Below are 23,333 nucleotides of genomic sequence, written 5' to 3' on the forward strand. Positions count from 1 at the left end.
ATAACTGTATACTCTTAATTGTAAAAGAGTAGAGTAAGTTAATTTTAATCAAGCAGTAAGACTTCGTGGAGGGTGATGGACAATCACGTAAATTATGTCAGCTTAATAAAAGTTCTAGAGGTTGCAGGCCTTGATGTGAGGTTAGGTCTTGCTCGTTTTCGTGTAACGTGATGCTATGCTAGTAGCAATACCATCATGTCCTGGAACACACTGATTGCCATGAAATACTTGACACCTAGCAAAAGAGGCTGGCCCCATCCTCGCTCCAGCCTTCCTTCAGGTAGTTGTAGAGAGCCAAAAGGTCTCCCCTCAGCCTCCTCCTATGCAGACTGAGCAGCCCCAGCTCGCTCTGGAGCTTCCCAAGGGCCTCGTTGCCCTTCTCTGGACACGCTCCAGCACCTCAATGCCCTCCTTACAGTGAGGAGCCCAGAACTTGAATGCAATACTCAAGGTGTGGACTCATCTTGAGTACAGGAGGATGGTCACCTCCCTATTCCTTCTAGTCACCATGTTTCTAAGATGCGCTAAAATGCCCTTGGCCTTATTGGCCACCTGGACACACTGCTGACTCATATTCAGTCGATCATCAACCGACACCCTCAGGCCCCTCTCCAAGTTGCAGCTTTCCAACCACACATCCCCAGGTCTGTAGCTTACCATGGCATTGTTGTGGCCCAGGTGCAGGACCTGGCACTTGGCCTCGTTGAACTTCATTCAATTAGCTGAGGAGGCATTTTGTTACTCATATGTGAAGCTATGCTTACTTTACTTAGCGCGCTTGTCTAGCAGTGAAAATGGAAATAGATATGTCAGTAGTTTCATTAGTTATGTTGATTTATAACTTCTGAAGTTTTGATTTCTGAGTAAAAGACATCATTTTGTTCCATGTTACTACTGAACCTCTACATTTTTGTGTCATAGCTGCTAAAGAACAACTCAACCCAATTTCAAAAAGTGCTCAAAATTGATTTTTCCTTTTTTATTCCCTCCCCTTAGGTACTTAAAAATTTTCTTTTGTTTCATCATCTCTGTTTCTTGGCTCAGGCTGTTTCTTCAGAAGAGCATCTGTGTCTATAGGGTGTTCTGAAATACTCATGATCTTATGGCCAAGATAGCTGAAGTCCATTTAAAGCAAGCAAATTTTTTGAGAAATGAAGGTAAGGAATGAATTATAACAAAATGTATTTGCTTGATATTTTGAAACAATTGGCACGTTTCAAGTATTTATTCTTTAACCATGCAGTCAGAAGAATTCACATTTTTTATAGTTTCTAATAAATGACAAAATGTTTGACAACCTGGTGCCTTATATTAAGACAGACATCATTCTAAATTGGTGTCTTAATATCTGTAGGTGTTTACTCAAAGGAGTCAAGTGGCATTGTGTATAGTTTTTCATACAGGATTCAAAACAAATCAGTTACTTGTAGCTGAAAAAAAACACAAACAGCTCAGCAGGGATGCCTGGGAACAAATGCTGTGTCTTCTGCAAACACATTCTCTTATACGGCTCTGGCCAGCCTGATCTAGTGTGGGGTGTCCCTGCCCATGGCAGGGGGGTTGGAATTAGAAGATCCTTGTGGTCCCTTCCAACCCAACCCTGAATGATACTATGATACTTTATAGCAGTATAAACATGTGGCTCTAAGAGTTTGGGGGTTTTAAACAACTCCAGTGATATGAAGTTCAGTGGTTGGCTGTAATGCAATTAATGAGATGTTCTTTTGCAGAATAAACAGCGTGTGGAAACGCATGCAAAGAAATCTGGTGTGCATAGTGAAGTTAATAACTCTAAGTGAGATAATAAAGGGAATACATATCATAGCAGTATTGATCATATGCTGCCAACCTGCATAATTCTACCTTGTGTTATTTCATACTTTAAAACCTTTAAAAGAGTAATGGGACACATATGGATCTAGCACCACTTTGCCAAGAGGCATCTGCTGTGAATCACCCCTGCTCTAGTAAAGATGAAATCTGATACTGTTTGCCATCAGCTTGCGCTCCTCAAAGTGACTTTAAAATTTTTGTTAGAGGCTTCTGTGTGTGGTGCACTGACCAAAAGAATTATGGCTAGTATGCTGAGTTGAGTTTGATTTTACTGTATTTTTTTTTCCCCTAATAATCCTTCGATTGTACGTCCTTAAAGGCACTTGGCGAATGCCTGCTACACGGCCTTGTCAAGCTCTGAAAGTTAAGTTGTAATTGTGTTAATGCAGAACCGACGCCTTCAGTCTGCTTGTCTTGGCCCAAAAAATTGAAATTTAGGAAATTGGTCTACTTTCACATGAAAAGAGTCTCTGTTGACTTGTAGTGCTAGCAGGAAATGAAGGCAACGAAACTTGTTTTGGCTTTTCAAGGCAGCAAATGAGGTGGAAAAGCAGAGGAATACCTCTCCTTATTCCAAAGCCCTGTTTTGCATAGATGCCTTGCAGAATAATACCGATTATGAACGTAAAGGAGGACTGCTCTGACACTGCTATGGCTTGAGTTGTTTATTATGTTCTTATTTTGATCAAAATTGATGCCCTGAGAGTGTTTTCTCTGTTCTGTGTTCAATGTCTGTTCTTTTGTATTGTTCAAATTATGGGTTTTGGCTGCCTTTTGTCCTTATATCCTCAAAATTATTGCACTTATGTCTTTTTAATTCTTTATTACACTGGCTGATTAATAATCGTATTGTCAAATCCTGCTTTTCCTAGTGTTTTTCAGCTGATACAAGTACTTTGGATAGCTAACTGAACCATAATCTGTAAGAAAATTTACTATAGATAAGGAGAAAAGTTGCCAGAAACTACATTATATCTGTCTGTCAATGTCAACTAGCTTAAATATTGATCAAGACAAAGGAAGAATCAATGTCAGCTCCTGGGATAGATTTTAAGCAGCAGAATACAAATTCTCTTAGCAATATAGTTTCTCTCCCACCTCTTACATAAATACGTTGGGCTCCAAACATGTCTCATAAAATTCACAAAATTCACAGAAACCTGGTGAGAAATTTCAGCTTATCAAGTCAATCCTTTTTTGAGAGGCCAAAGATGTATCGCAGCACTACTGATTTGTTCTACACTTACGAGAGAAACTCTTCTAACCCTTCTAGTCTTTATCTGAGGTGTTACCAAACAACAGCAATTTCATTGCCCTTCAGGCTTCTTGTGGTGTTGTGTGGGTTGGTTTGTGTTTATCTTTCCTTCCTAATTCAGCATTAAACCAGAAGTCAGCTCTTGTATTTGACAAGCCCTATTGCTCTGAAACACTTGGCTCCAGCGAACGTCCTTGTGTTTGACACTCTCCACAATTGCATTTTTGCCTTTTGTTTTTCCTGCAATGATTTGCAGAGGTAAATTGCAATTCAGAAACTGAGAGATTCCCTTCCCTCCACCTCCCCTTTCAGTAAGTGCCTACATGGGACTTGTCAGCTCATCTGCTAACTACCACTTTGGGATTTGTATTTTATTTTTATGTTTTGCTCTCTAATAGTTGATACAGAAAAAAAACCATAATTTGAAATAAAGCATGATTTTGCCTTTGCATGTATTCAGGACATATATTTCTAAGACTGCAGGCACCAAATGGCTGGGTTCTTCTCTGGATTTCCTTAGCTTGTTTTCACTTGGGTTTTTTGTTTGTTGGTTTATTTTTCAAGCAATATCAGACTGATCTGGTAAACCTTCAGTGCCTGGTAGAGTAAGAATGACACTTGAAGCATCCTTCACCTCAGCAGCCTGCTGAAGCTGATGGCGCTGCAACTGTCAGTCTGAGATGCAGGTAGAGGCTAGGTCTGGTACTATAAATCTCTGAGAGAGCTAGATATTTTCAGCAGGGATTTCTTATTTTGTTATGTTTTCTGTCAGAATTTAGATGCATAAGTTATGCATGCAGTCTGTCATATATCTGTACTATGCTGGGTTTGTATTTTGTGAGTAGTACAATAGTACAAATCAATAATATAGTAGTACAAATTATATGGTTTGTGTTTGAAATGATTACATTAATTAGGTGTCCACAGTTTTTACATGGCCTCCTTTCTAGGCTAGCACTACTGTTTGCTTGGTTTCCTTTCAAGGTAAAATGCCACAGTAAACTGTTCAGTATCCTACTCACATTTAGATGCAATGACATATTTCAGAGTTTTTTGTTTGCATGCCTGAGAATTAAAAAGTTGGGAAAAGTTTCTTAGGATGCAGTTCTGGAGTCTAGTCTAACTCCTCCTGTCAGTGGGTGGAGGGGTGAGAATCGGAAAAGCAGAGTGCACTGGAAATACATTTCTTCATCCTGTTCCCACCACCACCACCCCCCAAAGGAAAAAAATGCAGCCCTGTAACCATGGAAAAATCAACATGATGGAGGACTGTTGGATCTCCAATACCATTTTTTTAAAAATCCAATTGGTTGCAGCTGTACTGAGAGGAAACAAATGTTTTGCTGCCTTTGCTGCCAAATAATAGATTATATTTGGAAGCATAAGACTAATGAAAAAAATACAGTTCAGAAACCTAGTGATTGCAAAGCTTCAGGCATAAGGAAGGAAGCTGTTAGCTTTCTTTGTAAAGCATCCTGTCTAAAAATTGGTTTTATTTTTTTAGATGCATTAAATGTAATATTTCCTCCTGAGGATTCAATTTTTCACCATGGCACTGATCCCAAGCTTCATGTTTTCTGCTGGCTATAATTTATCTATTTACCAGCAGCAGCCATCTGCTTGGAAAATCATTGACTCAAACTTGGGTGAAGGGGGACAGCAAAGCAGGAACAGTGACTAGAAGACAGACTTCTTTTGTGAAGTGATAGCAGGCATGATGTACTTGTGTCTTTGTGTGTTCAATACTGGTGAAGAGTTGCTTTCTTTGTCAATATAGGAAACCCATTTCACCAGGTTGCTACCGTACAAGAAACTCCACTGAGGCATGAAGGTCTGGGTGGCATTGGGATTTTGGTGTGGCTCAAAGAGTGCACTGTTCATGGAATAGAAACAGAATTTTTTCATTTGGAAAAGATCTTGAAGAGCAAGTCTAACTGTCAACCCAGCACCACCATGGCTATTAAAACATGTTCAAGTCTACATGTTTTTACAACATCTCCAGGACCCCACCACAGCTATTAGGAGTTTAGCTAGCTACCTTGGTTGAACTTCTATGTTTTGGCAAATTCAAAGACTGAACCTGCTGAAGGTCACTCTAATATACTGGGCAGAGTTATTGGTATTTGATTAAATTAAACAGGTGCTGCTCACAAATTGAGATTATCTCCTCTGCTGCAGAGTGATTTCAGCCAGCACTATCCATTTTGCATGGGGAACACAGCAGGCACTGGTATGAGGCTGCTGAGGGTTAACAACTCCTGGTAAACTCAACTTTAACATAATTGACCAAATCATTAGGCTACCCTGAAATTATTCAGATGTGTAGAATCTGTAGTTTCATTGTTTTAAAGTATTAGATAGAAGAATGAAAGAAAGAAAGCTAACTTAGTCTATTAACTCCTTATACCCAGACATGAAAGCTAAGTGTAAACCATTAAATCTTGCTAAAGCAAATAAACAAGTAATCAGTGTTTTAGTCAGCTGTTCATTGTCATGGTAGAAACATTGATTTGTATCTCTAAGAGATCTATAATTGCAGACCTGTAGCTTAATCTGGCATAGGTGAATGGAAGCACTTTTTCAGTGCTTCTGTAGGAAACTATCTAGCTAAATCAATAATGCCATTTGACATAAAGGAGAGAAGAAATATCTTTAAAACATCAAGGAAGGGTTTAGCAATCTGATCCACATTCATGATATTGAGCGACTCATCAAGTATCTGGGCAACAAGCAGTAATAGATTTTACACTATCTGACCACCTGACATGAAAGTAGATGTGTTGTACAGCTGAGTGGCATTCATGCAAATTTTATTTTATTGAGTTCTTCTGGCTGGTAAGATTTTACTAAAACATGCTGTGCTTTATGAATTATTATTTTTTAACTGATTGTTGGTGATGAATGATGTGGAATTTAAACCCTCACCTTTAGAAATAACCAGCTGTTATGAAAGAGGTGGCTGACGTCTCCTTTAGCAGCCTGATACAGCAGGATACAAATTCCTGTTATCTGTGACAGGAAGGGCTGACCCATGGACTTTGTTACTTTACATGAATAATATTCTTTAAAGGTCTCTGTTTGATCTTTTGGCATTCTTAGTGATGTGCACAGCAGTGAAAAACAATGAGAACTGGGCTTCAGAAATGCAAAGTGCCTGGTAGTTGAAGGTCCAAGCTGCAGCCTTCTGTTGATTATAAACAAGGAGGGGATTACCACCTTGCCACTTCAGCATCTGTGGTCAAGCTGAAGCCTATTTGGTAGCATGATTTCAGGTGGGTTAATAAAGAAAACACACCTTTTTTTCCCCCCACCCCATAGGAATAGACTAGACTAGACCAGACCAGGTTGGAAGAGACCTTCAAGATCATTGCGTCCAGCCTGTCATCCAACACCACCCAACCAGCTGAACTATGCAACAAAGCACCCTGTCAAGTCTCCTCCTGAACATCTCCAGTGATGGCAACTCCACCACCTACCCGGGCAGCCCATTCCAGTGGGCAATCACTCTCTCTGTGTAAAACTTCCTCCTGACCTCCAGTCTGAACCTCCCCTGGCACAGCCTGAGACTGTCTCCTCTTGGCTGCCTGGGAGAAGAGACCAACTCCCTCCTGGCTACAATCTCCCTTCAGGTAGTTGTAGAGAGCAATAAGGTCACCCCTGAGTCTCCTCTTCTCCAGGCTAAGCAACCCCAGCTCCCTCAGCCTCTCCTCATAGGGCTTGTGTTCCAAGCCCCTCACCAACTTTGTTGCCCTGATGCGTGTTTTGTACCAGATGATGTTGGATATCACAAAAGACTTGTTTACACAACTTTAAAAAGCTTATATTAATTAACAAAAAAGTACTGCCTTTATCCCTTTAAACACTAATGTATATCTGCATTTTTAAGCTTATGTTGCTCCTACTATGGATAGCATATATATACTTCTATAGACTTCTACATATAGTATATACTGTGTATACATGTATAATGTGTGGAAGTCTATAAAATAGATTAAAAAAAAGCAGGATGATAAATAAAATTTAAATATATATTTACTTATTTTTTTAACAGAGACTTCCTTCTGTAGTATGAACATTGCACTCATTTTTGTACTTTGAGCAGACAGCTTCCTCAAAGTAAATTCAGAGGCTGAAAGCTTGGGAGTTGTTTTGTTTCATCAACTATAAAATGGAATATTTTGGAATGAGTTAAATACTAATTAGTGATCTATTGATTGTTCTCATGAATTTGAATTTGCTTAATGACGTTCTAATTTTCCAAATGTATCTTTGGCCCTGCTACTACAGAGCCTTCAGGCAAACATGGTCATAAAAATGCAGGTGTGTTTACCAGATATAATAAAGCTAAGATGAAAGTGCAGGTGTGCCTAGCAGGTTTACCAAGTGACACTTCTATAGGCTAAAACAAAATCTTTATCTGAGTTAAGAGGTAATCATTAGTTCTGTGGCTTTCTCATGGCCCTTCCTCCATAAATTTCTCTCCAGCTCCAGAGAGGCTGTGCCATTTTATCAGAGTATGCTATGAGTCACTTCCCCATTTTATTTTCTTTCACAGATGGCATCATTTCATCTCATGCTTTGAAAGTGACAAGTGACACTATCTTTATTGTATTAGGCTGTTCTAGCTGTGATGAATATATAATCTGTATTGCAACTTTCCTTGTCTCTGCCTTACACAGCAGTGGGTGAACTAAGAAAACACTGGGAAGCTAATATAAGGCTTCAGATGCTACTGCCGTGACTTTGAGCATGAAGCAGTGTCAGTAATATTATTATTGGTCCCCATGCAGTAGAACTGATAATGGTTTTTTTCCTGGTGTGCCAGGGAACATAGAGGCATACAGCTGACTCACTGGCTGACGTTGTCATTTTGGCACATAAACAGTTTGTAAAATGCTGCCAGTTTTGTCTTGCTCTGTTAGATCTATTTGCCCAGAGCTTTTAAATTCCTTTCCAGAGCTGGCAGTTTTTGTGAAACTGTAACCTATGCATTCCACAGCACTTGACTTTTTAAAACTGTGAGAAAGTATTTGGTGGGGTGCCAAAGTGAGAAATACTACAAAACCTAGTGTGAAAGGTTTCTTCATTTTATTTTTATGCTGGCCTTATGATAGGCAGGCACTGAATTTTGTTGAATTTTGAAGAAGTGTGTTGTGGAAGACCTTCTCACCACCAACACCAAGCATACTGTGTTTTATCTTTCATCAAGATTTGCTAACTGATTTAGAAATAGTTTGATGGGTGATGAAACAAATCTAAATCTGTGCTTGGAAACGAGGGAAATCCATTTCAGTGTCTCCATGTGACTGGCTCTTCACTGAGAAGTACCTGTACTGAACTGTAGAAGGGACGGTATATGGAGTAGGACCTCAAAATTGAACATACACACACAAGTATTGCTGGGATTAATCACATTTTGCTAATGTACATGCAGGCATTATTGGCCAATAGTCTGCTCTTCAGCTCTGGAGCAGTTTTGCTGTATTGCGCTGTTCTTTCACTGGCATGCAAGCCCTTAGAGCAGCATAGCTTGGAGTCAGTATGAGAAATGCTGAAAATATTCACAAACAAAACATTATTGGCATCCAAAAAAATTATTACATTTATACTTCTCCTTCTGTGAAGACCTTAAGAAGTCAAATGGCCATCTTGATGTGTTAGTTTTCTGATCTTGCTTTCAAGTGAAAGACACATTCTATATGAGTTCCATTTGTGTGTTTGTTCTCTATAGTGACTTTGACCACAAATACAATGATGATTTTTATTATTATTTTTTTCCCCAGCAGTTTTTCAAGAGAATCTTCTGAAGCTTGGATACATTTGGAGAGGGAAGCAGGGTCAACATAGCTAAAATCTTCTCCAGGTAAATAAACACATGTCCTTGCCTGCAGGAATGTTTCTCTAACCATTTCCCCTACACAGCAAACTAATAAAGACATGGAATTTGGGGTTTGCACCTAATGATTTTCAAAGATCTTTCTCATGCTTTTAGTGACCTGTAGTGGTGATTAATTTATTAAGTAGGTCTCGCAGATCAAACTGAGAGACTCTTTCCTCAGTAGAATATAGAGAAATGAGGCATTCTTAATATTTTGGGGTAACTGGAAACTAACCTTAAAGGTCAAGGTCATGCATGTTGCAGAAAATGTACTGCCCTTCTCTGTCATGCAGGACTTCGCTGTTTGTTCTGACTGGTCATGTTCAGGATCCGTTTCTTCACATTGCTTCACACACCAGTGACCAAAACATTCAAGCTGAGACAGAGTCATCTTTAAGGGATGACTTTCTCCCTAGCATTGCTTTCTCTGAGGAATTATGCTTGGAGACCTGAACCAATTGTAGAAGACTGGTGATGATGAGAGGGAGGAAAGCACACTTGTGTATTCCAGCAAAGATTTGTCCTCCTTTATTTATCATTTAGTTTGGAAATAGTTACATGTAAACTGGAAAAACTCTTTTGTTCCAATTGCAGTGTCTTCTATGGCAACAAATCTTCCCTGTGGCTGAATTCCAGGGCCCGAAATCAGTCGACATCTCCTAATTTCACATGCTCTGTCACACCAGAATGAATCTGACTAGGTCTTGATGTGCTGATCAAACTTGTCTCCAAATACATGCTTATTGTGAATGGAACAAAGTCAAGTGCAGCAAATTCAATTTACTTTCCTTCCACTTTATCTTGGGGGAAAAAAAAAGTAGTCTCTGCCTTCAGGTGAAATTTGAATGCAAACAGGGGAATGCTGTTTGGCTTTTCTTTGAGTTTTTTTGTAAAAGCAATGAAACACAAAGATAGAAAAATATCCTGCTTGAAACAAAGCTTGGTTGTCTTGTTTTTTAGCCTTTATTCATCTTCTAGGTTGTAGAAGGTCTCTATCAATATTTTCATGTGTCCTGTTGCAGGGTACCTGTTGACATTAGAATAAAAGTCTCAGCTGAGAAATCTGGAGCAACTAGTTACTAGTCCATATACCAGACATAGCATAGTAAATTTTGTGTTGCAAATGGAATGTGCATATTGCAATTTTTTCTCCCAAAAATATAGAGCTAAAATTCCAGCTACTGTATTGAACTCTGCTAAATAGCTTTGTAAACTAAGCTGTGTATATAAAGCTACTGAGATGTCAAAGGTGTGTAAATGAATGTTAACCATACCAGAGAAGCAGCATTTCATAACAGCTGGGGAACTAGAGCAGAAGGGAAGCTCCAAGTCCCCGATGGGCTTTTATGTAATATTTTCTGGCTTGGTAAATCATTTTGAGCTGTGTGTGTACAGCTTGGTATTCATCGGTCATCTTTGGGCAGAATGTGAACAGTTCAGTGAGTGCTGCTTTTCCAGGAGTTTCAAAATATTGACATATAGTTTTAGGGGGAAAATATTTTCTGCTAGCAGGAGAAGTACAGGGTAGAAAAAGTGTCTTTAGAAGGAGCAATATTGAAGATAATATTATTGTCTGTTGGTATTGTGTTGGTTTAAAATATATGAGAGAAAGTAAGCGTCAATTCATTTTCATGCATGTCATTTGTCTCCAGAGTGAGCAGGAAGTGTATCATATATATCAGAATCATATCTGAGATGGTTTGTAGGAATCTGGAGTGATCTTCTTCGTAGGAATGTGCTAATTCCTGAACAGTGGCAGGAAATCATCAGTGGGGAATTCACAGTTAATGTTTTCTAGGAGTCTGTGTAAGAAAATTCATGAAGCTTAAATTGTTTTCATCAACTGAAGGATGACTTGCCTAATAATACTCCATATACATGAATAGTTCTGCCCTTTCACTTGTCAAGTAGTAGTAAATAATGAAATAATTCGGATCATGGAAGTCACGCAATCTTTCTCTTTGTTGTTGTAACTGTGCCTTTGAATCTCACTCTGACCTTTACCAGTGGCTTCATAGCAACACAGACATAGCCACTGAGGGTGGAGGATGGTGTTCACCCTAAGAACAACAGGTCCATGAGACATCACAAGTGTGGCTTGTGTGGCAGCACTCAGCCTAAACCACCACAGGTAATATAATGAAGAACTTGAGAAACATTTTATAGCCTCAGTGTTGAACTCTCCTTGGAAAGTCTGAATTATTTTAATAAATTAACACAAACAAAATAATGTTAGGAACATTTGTTGTAGGAGAAGCTGCTTTTAGACAATTGAAGATATAAATGGAATAGTTAGGAAAACTTTCATAGCTGCTTTGATGAGGTTAAGTCATTGCACTGAATTCTGACTTCCCCCAATACTGCTGAAAGATCCTTGTCCAGGACATCACAGGAACAATTAGCCAAACCATGAAACACACAATCAAACGTGTTTCTTTTCCTGGAGGCTCTATCAGAATTGAGTGTTCAGCCTCCTGAGAACAAATGACTGTCTCGATTACCAAGCAGTAAGAGTAAATGTGTAGACTAGACCGTGATGCTGAGACTAGTGTCTCGCCAATGAGCTCTAGTCTAATCAGGAGGTGTGCTTCAAAAGTGAGCTCCTCATACAAAGAAACATGGTCATGTGAACACAGCCTTAATATGAAAAATGTGTGTTTTAAGTAACTGATTTAAGAAACTTTTTTGTCCTTTTTTGGGTGGATGGTTGGTTATTTTGTGTGTGTGTGTGTGTCTCACAAGTGCCAATATCTTCTGGAGGTGATTACAGATACTGATCAGAAGATAAATCTGGTCTTCTGCATTTTCCAAGCAGACAGAAATGTTTGCCAGACCAGCACTGAGCCAAACAGAAGGCTGTGGCAATATGGGCAATATGAAACAGAAGTTGAGTTAATGTTAGCATGCTTTTCTGTAGGCTTATTGACTTGATTTCAGTATTGTGCTAACTTAATCCATGCAGCTTCCAGTTGATTTGGAGTGATGGCTGCTTTTGTGTATGCAAAAAGGTTTCCAGACATGCTTCTAAACCTGCCAATAAATAGAACCACAGGTGAAAAATGTGAATGCTGAGTGAAGACAGTGGATAAAAAGGCAATTGCTGGAGTTTTTGGAGTGCAGAGGGGGGAAAAAAAAACAAACCAGAAAAAAACCAACCAAAAAACCCCACACCAAAACAAAAACCCACCGCCACCATCAAAAAACCACAACCAAACAAGAAAGAAAAAGAAAAGCCCCAAAAAATCAAAACAACCCAACCTAAATCCATCATTAGATGTGTGAGAAAAATAACCAACTCCAATTTCTGAGAGGATGCTATTAGTCTTACACAGCTAGATGACTTGGCCCGTGAAAGCTCTGGGAACAGAACACTGTATTGTTTCCAAGATTAATTTCTTATTCAAGTTAGTGTCTGTGGAATGTTCCTGGTCTTATATAGACCTGGAAACTTCCTTTGTTCATTAATTATTAAATAACTCTTATGTCAATATTTTAAACAGTACTTCAATACTATTACCTGGCAGAGACTCCAGCATGCATGCCGCATGTCTTATGCATTATGTCTTATGCATGCCTTGGTTTCCTATAATAGAATAATTTTACTGTAACCAAAACAAGGCCATACATAAATCTTACTGGAACAGGGTTCTGTGATATTTATGTAGATGATGCCACCTACATAACATTCCACCACTGAAGAGAAACAGTTATGTAAGAGTGGAGAACTTCCACTTGTCCCCCAGCAGCTGTTAGTGAACTGGACAGAGATTCTTTGAAGTGTGGGATTACTAGAACATATGAACTATGCCTGACCCATAGATTCATGCTAATATTTCAGAACACCCAGAATTAACAGAATAATTTTTATAAATATCTGGCAAGAAAAGAGATTTTTGTTGTTGTTGTTGTAACTATGTAGGAAGAGTACATATTTGGAGCCTTTTGTAGCCTTATGTCTTAAACTTTGAAAGTTTTTCTATGTATATTCATTTCTTTGAGCAACATGAGGAAATTGGTATTTTGCATAGCTTAGGCAATTGAATTATATGCAGCATTATCACAGCTGTAGGTGTTAAAAATATTTGGAAGGAAGAGGAGAAAAATGCGCCAGTCAACCTTTCTGCCTTTGAGGGCAGGGACCAATCAGATGTAACCAAAATCGTTGATAAAATGTTCTGTTCAATTGGACTGGTGATAAATGACAGTTGAATAGGAGTCATTTCAATAAATCCATCGGGACAGTATTCAAAATACAGTCCTTTACTGTGAACACTTCATCAATTTCTCCGTAGTTAGATGCAATGCTGAAATAAGAACAATCTATATTTGTAACCTTGGGTTAGAAGCATAAAGGTACAGCTGTCGTCACCATTTCGTTTTGGTGACACCCACAATCAGAAGCTGACATGAGTCTGTTCAGTTCTTCTAGAAAATTCTTCAAAGATTAAAACATTTTTAAAATTGGAAAGCCAGATGAATTAGAGTAAACACTGAATTACTGAACTCTAAATACATTATATAGATGAGATAGAGCACAGCTGGAAAAGCTTTGTAAATCTCTTACTGTCCCCTTCTGCTTCCTCTCCCGCATCCTTTTAGAACTGGTCCTTGCTCTAGACCTGGTTTCAGTCAGCCCCTCTAATTTATGAATAGTGGCCAACTCCACACAGCCTGTTCTAGCCACAGAGAAACTTTTCCATGTCTCTGCTGAGAAGTTTGTGTTTGTTGTCTCCTACTTTTCTCAGGAAAGGGAAGTCATGGTCCCATCTTGAGCTGCACAGCACTATGCTTTGACTTTCTTTTCCAGTACACTACACAGTTTCTGGCATCTTATTATTCAGTTGTTTGCCAGGAACAGCTGTAACACTAGAGGTTTTATTCTATACCCTCTTCTTGAAACAACACAGACTCTCAGGACAAACACAAGTGGTTTAGTCCCTTTTAACATTAACATTCATCTGCTGTTCAAAAATCAGCAGTAGACTAACCAATATGTAATGGATGGCAGTAATAAAATATTGGAGATGCATTTTAAAGAACAAAAAAAAAGGAATTTGCAACTAACTAGGCACATTAACAAACAACAAAGTAAGGTGAATCATTGTTTCTTTTAAGATAGAACAATGTGTATAGGGAGAGCCAGGCCTCAATGCATAGTAGGTTTGGAGAGAAGAGACCAATTCCTCAGGGTGCTCTTTGGCAGAATTAGGAGATAAATTTTAAACTATACTGGGTGGGAATGCTTTTTTCTGTTACAAACAGCTTGAAACTGTCTTAGGAGTATTTTGCCAGCTTAATACATAATCCTGAAACTAAGATGTTCCTGGGAAAGAACATGCTTCAGCCTCTGTCATGTTAGAAGATTCTGCTTCTCTCAAAGCTGGTTTGTTTTACTTTTCTGTGATGTCATCTGAAAGGCTCTTCAGCAATACAGGCAGAGTTTGGTTTTTCTGGGAGGAGAGGGTCAGGTGCATAGAGCCTCAGCTGTGAAAGTAAGAAATGGCTATGCAGGGTAGAGAAGTACAAGGGAAGAAGAAAGAGCTGCTGAGAGTGAAATACCTGTTTCACTGCCAGTGCTGGTTGCTGCATCTAGTTCTCTTTTCCCAGCAGTAGTGGCTGCTCTTACAGCACCCTGAGCCATCACTGTTAGCAGCAGCAGCCACCAAGGCTCCAATTTGGAAAAGGGGCCCTCTGTTATTTTGCTACACACCAGCAATCTCTGCCCTAAGGGTTTAATATCATTGCTCTGATCAGAGGTTCAGTGTAGAGAGTTGAGCCTTCATCTTGGTTTGTGGAAGGACAGACTCTTGGCTCGAGCACCCAATCTGTTAAGCAGCTAAACTCTATACTTCATCCTGGGTTCCTGTTTCATCACCAGCTCTTGACAGTTCTCTGTTATAGACTCAATGAAAACATGCTCAAGTACTCACAGCACCTAAGGAGTGACAGGATTTAATTCCACAGAAGCAGTTGTGTGTGATTTGTAGCATTTGAGAGTGATACATAATGACTTTATAATTGGGTGTAATAGTGCACAAAATGACAGAACTCCAAATTAATAATAGCTGTGTATTTATTAGCTAGCTCATTATTTAATGGATATATTTTTCAGCAGTGTGTTGCTTGATCAGTAAATATTATGATCTTTGAAATTAGTTACATCTTGAGCCTGCAATTGAAGATGAGTCAGACCCATAAATAGGGCTGTGGGCTCCTTAGGCTTAAGGCTGGTCTTTGAAGGGATGAATCCATGCAGGTCAGTCAACAACAGCATAGGTCTCTGAAAGCAAATGGATGCATTGGTAAATAAGCAAGATTAAAAACAGTGTCTTTAGAATGACTCTTAGAATGAATGCACTGGGTTGCAAGGGACCTCTAGAGGTCCTTTTGTTTAACTCTAAAGAGAATTATGACTTTATAGTGACAAGTAGGAGCTAGATGTTTCTATTCTCATGTAAACATAGCAAATGATTTTAAGTCATAACAACAAAGAATTGCATTGGTATTGTTTTCTCAACTCTGTATCAGTATCTTGGCACATCGTGCAGAGCATGATGTACCTTGAGCAGAGAATAATAGTTTTATGCTTCTGCAGTTCAGGTCAAGGTTAAAGAGCAAATTCTTATCATTTGGTTTCATATAAAATTCACTTGCTTCATTCTCATAAATCTGAGCATAAACAAATTCAACCCTGGCAATGACAGTGCTGTGTTTGAAAGCACTCATGTAATCAGAATAAACAGAGCTGAAGGAAACTTGAGAGGTCGTCTCATCCATTGAACTATGTTCAAAATATTTATCTCTGCTTAAAAGTCTCCAGTGAAATAGCTTCCAGAATTTCATTAAGTGGCATGATCCAGTTTTCCACTGAGTTACAGTGAAAATGAATTACCTGCTTCTGATTCATTCCCCTGGCAGAAGTGAAAAGTCACCCTTCTTGTGCTATTCAGTGGATATGGAAGTTATGTTCCCCTTTTACCTTTCCAGTAGCTTTTCTTGCCATTTAAAGTTTATTAATATGCATTTTCAATGCAAAGACTCTTTTGGTTGGTTGGTTTGGTTGGTTTGGTTTTTTTGGGGGGTGGAGGTTGTGTTCCATGCAGGATGTGTTTTCTAAAGCTCTTTAATTTTGTGCTTGTGAGGATCTTGTGTAGATATAGGCAATGACGCTACTGGGGAGGGAGGAAGGATTGCCTCATGTTTTCCATGTGATATATCTGCTGATATTCAAACAGTGTGTTTTGTTGGTAACTTTGTGTATTTATTTCTGTTCAACTCAAGCTAGATCTCATTTTGAATGGGTTACTCTGATTATTCTTGCTGAAGTGTACTATTAATTTCAGTTTTTTAAGTAAAGTCTATTCCTTCTTCAATACTTCTCATCTCTGCAGTCCAGTGCCAAGCCCCTTTTTTGTGTGTGTGAAATGATGCGATTTAGATGCTCACCTGTATCTGAAGGTGTTAAGAGTGAAGATTGAATGTATTGTATCTGAACAAAGGGATGATGAGAAAGAAGGTACAACTGTATTTTCAGTGAGGGAAGAAGGCATTGTAAATGGGCTAATGTATGACTATTATATCACCCAAGATTACAGTAGAAAGATGATCAATATGTATAAAGCTCCAAGAAATGGGGGCATTTGCCTTTAAGATAGGTGCAAGTTGGAAACTTGCTGTGCAAAAATATTTAGAAATAAGGGCAATGGAACTGGCAGGAGTGTAGCCAGCCTAATCAATAATAAAAGGATAATTTGTCTTTCTTTGTGGTACACAAAGCAATAATCTGTTGTTCAGATTGATTAAATGCCTCGGCTCTGCTTCGATTATTAATCAATCTCTAAAACAGCTTATTGCAAGTATAATACAGAGTAGAGATCAGGGATAGTAGTGACAGTGATATTAACAGAAGACAAGAGGAATCCTTTCTTCATGGTGTGAAAAGAGCTGAAACAAAGTGGAGTAGGGTTTTTTTGGACAGGCTTTCTCTTGCTGTCCACAGGAGTGGCTTGACTGCAACATCAAGTTGTTGAGCTCTAAACAGTGAGTTTACACAAACCATCATGATTTTGGTCTCTGACACAAAAATGTAGGAAGTGCCACTGACTTGACAGAGAATTTAAAACAGGAGGACTAGGAAATCTGGAAGCTCTTGGTTAGAAAAATCCAAGAAACATGCTTTTTTCTGAGTTTCTCTCTACATGAATAATTTGTTTCACTGATTACTTGCATCCAAGCTTATCTGAACTGTGGGCCAGCCTAGGCTTTTACCTCTTGTGCTCTTTAAGCCTATGCTTTCTCCTATGTTGTTTGCACTCTATGCTTGGCACTATGTAACTGTAAAAGTGTCGGGGCTTTGTTTATTTGTCTGTTTTCAGTAAGTTAGAGGAATGGTGTCATCACTTCAAAAGACAGGGGAAAAAAGCCGAGGTTTAAATTGTCATAATGGATCATTACTGTTTGAAAGGGGGAATGCTGTTTTTGCCTTTTGTGGTTTTGTTTTACTTCAATTAAGAGGTTCAAATATACCTGGTTTATTGGATTTTTTTTTTCCAATCAAGCTTGATAAAATGGAGACTCACTTAAGATCTTGAGCAATAGCCTTTAAGCTGGCCCTCCTTTGAGTCCATAGTTGGATCAATTGACTTCCTAAGGTCCTTTCCAATTTATCTTATTCTGCAACTCAATTCAATGTGGAATTAAAAATATTGGGACATTAACCTTTTAAATATGTTTGGTGCAACTGATGGTAATAGTTGAGTTGATATTTATTGTTCTTCCTCTTTTGGAGAGCTTCTTTTCACTGACACTTAGAGGACTCATTGTAACAGGAGCTTGTCCATCATGCTGTCAGCTCTCGGCTGCCAGTTATCCATCTTGGTTATCCGAGTCCTGCAGTACTTGGAGGAAATAATTGGTTCTCCATGATGGGAATAACTCTAGTTTCAGCACCCGCTCCCTGAGGATTTATGCATATGCAACAAATGCATGTTTGTTTGGTTCCATTCTTCTAGGGTAACAATGAATACCCTAAAAGCGCAGGCTGCCATTATGAAAATTGATGTTAGATCTTAAAGAGAATTTTCATCCTTTGAGCAGTACTGACCTGCATGACTAATGATGCATTACGCTGGGAGTATAAATTTTACTGCATTCTCAATCTTGACTTCTTTCCAGTCGTGTTGTGTTTTGGGTTTGGTTTTGAAATAATGAAACTGATGATAAAAGATGCCTATAAAGATTCTGGCAAATTTATTCCTGAGCAACATGGGTTGGTTGTGGGTTTTTTTTCCTATCCAGCTGGTCATTAGGCCTTTCCAACTGTCAGTGTCTCATGTAATCTCTTTTAATAGCAGCATATAATTAGCTTTATGCTGATCAGAGGCTTTGGGAATAGTGGTGGTAATATTCAAATCCAAATATCAAAATCCCAGGGAAGATAACTCAAAGAGACATATGTCTAAGTCAGCATTTATGACTTCTAGTCCTAAAGTCTGTAACTGTTGATTTAAGAACATAAGCTTTGAACTATGGTATGGAAATTTATCAATTAGGAATCCACAGGAGTTCTGGAAGGGAAGTACAGATGTCTCTCCAAATAGTAATGCTATTTTTCCCCCTATACTGTCCTGTTCTCACTTGAAGTATTGACTTTCTTCTTACTTTTCTAAATTCTTATTTTAAAAAGGTAATAAAAATTGTGACATTTCTCTATTAGTAACAAAATGTCTCTTTTTTTGATCTTAATCCAGAGACATACATATACAGTCTCTGTGTGCTTCACAACACTGATTCCTTAAGGACCATTTTCTAGAGGTTTGACAGTTTGTTTTGGTTTTTGTCTGTTTGTTTGGTGTTTGTTTTCTTGCACATACCCGATAAGTTATTTAAGTTTAAAATTACCTAGGTCAAATTGATCTCAAACTCCAAAATCTTCATGTAATTCTGGAGTGTCTAATTTCCAGGTGTATTTAATATTCCTATCTTGTGCAGGACTTGAATCTGGACCTTTGCCTCTGCAAACATAACATGGTAGCCATCATTAGGAAGACTATTGAAGAGTGTTGATGTTACTGCATCTAGGACTTCATCATAAAAGTATTCATTTCTTCCAGTTCTTTTAAAGAACCCCTGTTTCTAACAGCTCTCTTCCAGAGCAGTTCTAGCTTAAATATGAGGTTGGACAAATCAGCTCTTTGATCATAAAAGAGGTACCTATCTAAATAAGGGTCATGATTTCAAACACTTCAGACACAAATGTATTGACTAGGTCTGGGAAATCATTTGGTTCATGTTCTGCCTAGATCTCAGACACCACTTCACGATTCACTGATTAAGGAGCCCTAGTGCTGAACACAAACCTCTGTTCTGTTCAACAGGCAGCCAGAATTAACCAAACAGTACTACAAAAAAAGCAATACCTTGACAAGTGAAAATGATGTCTGCTGCATTAAGGTGCTTTAAAGCTGCAAGAGTCTTTGAATTTAGGCTTTCAGTTCTTCAATAAAAGATCACAGTACCCTTCTTGTTCCCTGACATTGTAATCCTTTTGGGGATTCTGTCAACACCCCTTTTGAAAACTGCATACACCTGTTAAGATTTGTAGAGGAAAAACCAATACAAGTTATCTCTTACTCATAACTTGAAGTTCACAGCCAGAGCTTCCTCAAAACTAAACTAAAATGTTTCAGCACTAGAAAAGCAGACATCTGTTTCTTTATGACTCCTTACTGAAGCAACTAATGGTATCACTATAGGGATTCTTTTTGGCTTAGATTTTTGCTCAAGGATTACTTTACTTGCCCACTACTGGGTCTGGCTGATCTGAATGTAAGGACAGCTCTTACCTCTGACAGGGCAGTGGGTCAGATACAGAGAGAGTAAGTGCAGCACTTGAAACATCAACCAGATGAGGAACATGTTGACTTCTCCCAAAAGAGATCTGTCAAGATTCATTGCAGGATCTATTCCTTACCTTCCTCCTTTAATTTCCTGCATCATTTAACCAGTGTTTTCTCTGGCAGAACTGTTCTGCACACTAGTGCTTCCTTTATGTTTATTAATAAATAGTGTCTTCTGCTATACATGATTTTTTGGCATGTAGAGGTGACTATGATTTCTCTAGGTTGCAGATACAAGGTAAAGGCAACTCCCAAACCTTTTAATAAGAAACCAAAACCTGTTAATGGTTCATGGGAAATAGTCTGTAGTTTAAATGATGGTTCTCCCTGCACTTCTCCTTCCCTCACCTCAGGTAGCTTTAATTCAAGATTAATCTCTTTCCCTGTTTTTCACATTTTCTGGCTTCTCTCCAGAACTTATTTCCTCCATCCAATATTCCTCATACCTCAAACCACCTTTGGTCAAAGCATAGTTTCAGGGCGTGGGCTAGAGGAAAGGGAATGCTACATTCCAAAGTGAATTGAAAAATATTATGCTCATCTATGACAATATCTAAGAATGTTTTATACAGAGCTGCACTCTTTAAAATAGTAATAAATATTTTGAGGTAATGAAATATATGCACCAAGTTCTATAGGTAAAGCTGTTAAAATATTGTGACCCTATGAAGGTCCTAAAAAGTACTTGCTTTCAAGTTAAAGTTTATGTAGTAGACTCTTAATTCAGTGTTTGTTTGTTTGTTTGTTTTAAATCCTTATTGATGTAATCAAAATTAAAAGCTATGTCCAGTGCTGTATCTTGAAAGCCTTGAAAATATTGCCAGAGGTCAGCACAGATTGTCACCTGTAATGTAAGTATTGGTAATTTGAGATCTGAAAAAGGAGGGGTAAATTGGGTAAGAACAACTGCTGAAGTAGCTTTGTCACTCCTCCTGCTGACGTACAATGCTCTACTAGGGGCATTTTTCACTTATACAGCTGAAATTTTGTCATTCAGGTCATGTGTTCTCACAGAATATATTAATACAATATTTTGAGTCTTCCATACCTCTTTTCAATAAGTGCATTTACAAAGAAAGCAATGTGACTTAATAGTCTCCTTTCACATGGAAGCTGTTCTACAGAAGAATGGGAGAAGTGGAGAACTGAGGATGGACTGCCAATAGTTTTGCTGATATTTGTTGCTGTGCTTTATCTGCAGGTCACATTTTCTGCCTGTGGCTGCTGTCTGTTCTTTCATTTTTATCTAGAAAATTTTCAGTACTGTAGAGATGGTACAAAAGACAGTGTTATAATACAAGTAATACCATGATTTTCAGTCTTATTCCAGTCATAGCTAGGTAACAAGAACCAAAAATAAAACCCCAAACAGAACAAAAAGAACCCTGAAAAATGTTTCAAAACTCCATTCTTGTTTCTTTATCGATGTTCTTGAAATTCTCTCTCATACATGCAGTCTAGTTCTGCACAGCTATTAATTGGATCATTTGGGGAAGATCAGCAGAATTCCCACTTTTCAGCAAAACCTAATGGCTGTAACTTAAGGCTATCTTAGATCACTGCAATACCAGCCATGGGATTTACACCCTAAAGAATAAGGCCTGTAAGAACCTTTATCTCGTGGCTGTCCTGTGTTCTTACATTTTGCCATTGAAAGGAACCTAGAGGAATGTATGCCAAAGTGTTATGTGGTGAAAAAACATGGGCTGAAAGAAATTCATGTTTGTATCAGTGAAAGTGAAAAGGAGCTTTTGTCAAATGTATGTTTCAAGAAAATACTGCTTCATGAATCCCTTTTGCTAATACTACTTTAATCTAGTAGAGCTGATTTGTATTGCCTGTGGTACTGAGACTGATTTGTTATTAGTGGCTGCTTCTGCTTTTTTAAGCCATTGTTTAGGTTACTTCTGTTAGTATCTCTCCACTAAACTGTTCTGAGGCTGCAGGCTGTTCTTGCTTCCTGCTGACAGAGAAGGTTATTTCCTGATCCTGCTGCTTAAAGTTCCTTTCCAGGGTGTTTCACGCACAGTCTAGAGGAGCAGAGTATGTCAATCCACTGAAGGAACAAACAAAAAACCTGCTGCCCTGCAATCTAAGTAGCATTGCTCTTCTTTCAAGTAAGGTGAAGGACTTTGTTCTCCTAGGTAAATTATTTATCAGTTGACTCTTGAGCCACCTGGGAACGGACCTTGCTCAAGTTTGTCAGTTAAGAAGTAAGCTCCTAGAGTGATTCTGAGCATCTTTGCATTTTTCATCATAGAGTCAGCTTTTCTGCTGGTCCTTCTTGCCTTCTCTGATATACACAGTTATTGGATGTTTACAGCTTCACGTGGAGTAAAGGTACAGGACTAGTAGCCAATATACTCTCTTTTGATAAGTCAGTTAGCAACTACCAGAACTAGAGAGAGAAAGACAGAGAATTTCACTTTTGTGCCAAAGGAAATGAAGCCAGAAAGAGAACTCCTCAAGGAACAAGCAAAGGACAGGAAGGGTGTAGAGTTAAGTTAGTCTGAAGAGATAACATTTCTTTATATGCTTTTTGGGAGTTTGTATCTTTGCTGATACATTAAAACTAACGTGGAAGCAATTCGCTGCTTCCATCCCACGCCCAGGAAGAGGGAGATAATTCATAAACTGAAATGGTATTCATTATACAAATATGATATCACACATCAACATTCAGGAGTGTTATGTATTAGGTCCAAGTGCAAGACATTTAATTGTATAGGAAAGCTATGAGCTAAGGCTAGTTTACAGCTTAAATCACTAATCTGTCTCTTTAGGATATTCATCAAAACTTCCATATATTAAAAAACAAACAAACATATTTGTCAGGTGGGTATCATAATTGATAATGTAAGATAACGATTTTTAAGTTTTCCTGATGCATGACTGGCAGCATGGAGTTGTTTGGAATCACTGTAAACAATCGCTGCTGGTAGAAATACAAGACAGTAATGACAGAGAAGAAAATAGATGTAAAAGTTAGTGGTCTCCAGTAAGATTATTGATTTCTACTGAGTTGCTTGATGGATAAAATGGTTAAGCAAAATGCCCAACTTCAAAAACATCACTTGAAGAAAATAAGGGAATGCAGCCAGGGAGGAAGAAAATGATGACTACTACTTAGAGAAAAAAATTCAATCCTCCTGCTTGAGGTTTTCATCATTTTCCTTTCTGCTCTACAGCCATTTAGTAAGCACCTGATAAATGTCCATTTAGCTGTAGTAGGCAAAAATCATGTTTGAAGTCTTGATTCATGGGTCATCTTTCAAACATTACATCTTAATAGTTAAAACTTTATCAGGTTCTATACAACTGTTCAAAGTCTGAGGCTTCAAGCAATTCACAGAACAAAGCAGTGAGGAATTTTGTTCTGAGCCGGAGCGCATGTCTCAAGGTATAATGCATATGCATTGACATCAATGCTGAACAGATTGTGCAAGAATGCCACGGGAGGCAATGGTCT

This window comes from Melanerpes formicivorus, unplaced genomic scaffold (assembly GCF_026170545.1).
Source record: "Melanerpes formicivorus ecotype bairdi unplaced genomic scaffold, bMelFor1.0.p_v2 SCAF_22, whole genome shotgun sequence".
In the NCBI taxonomy this organism is placed as follows: domain Eukaryota; kingdom Metazoa; phylum Chordata; class Aves; order Piciformes; family Picidae; genus Melanerpes; species Melanerpes formicivorus.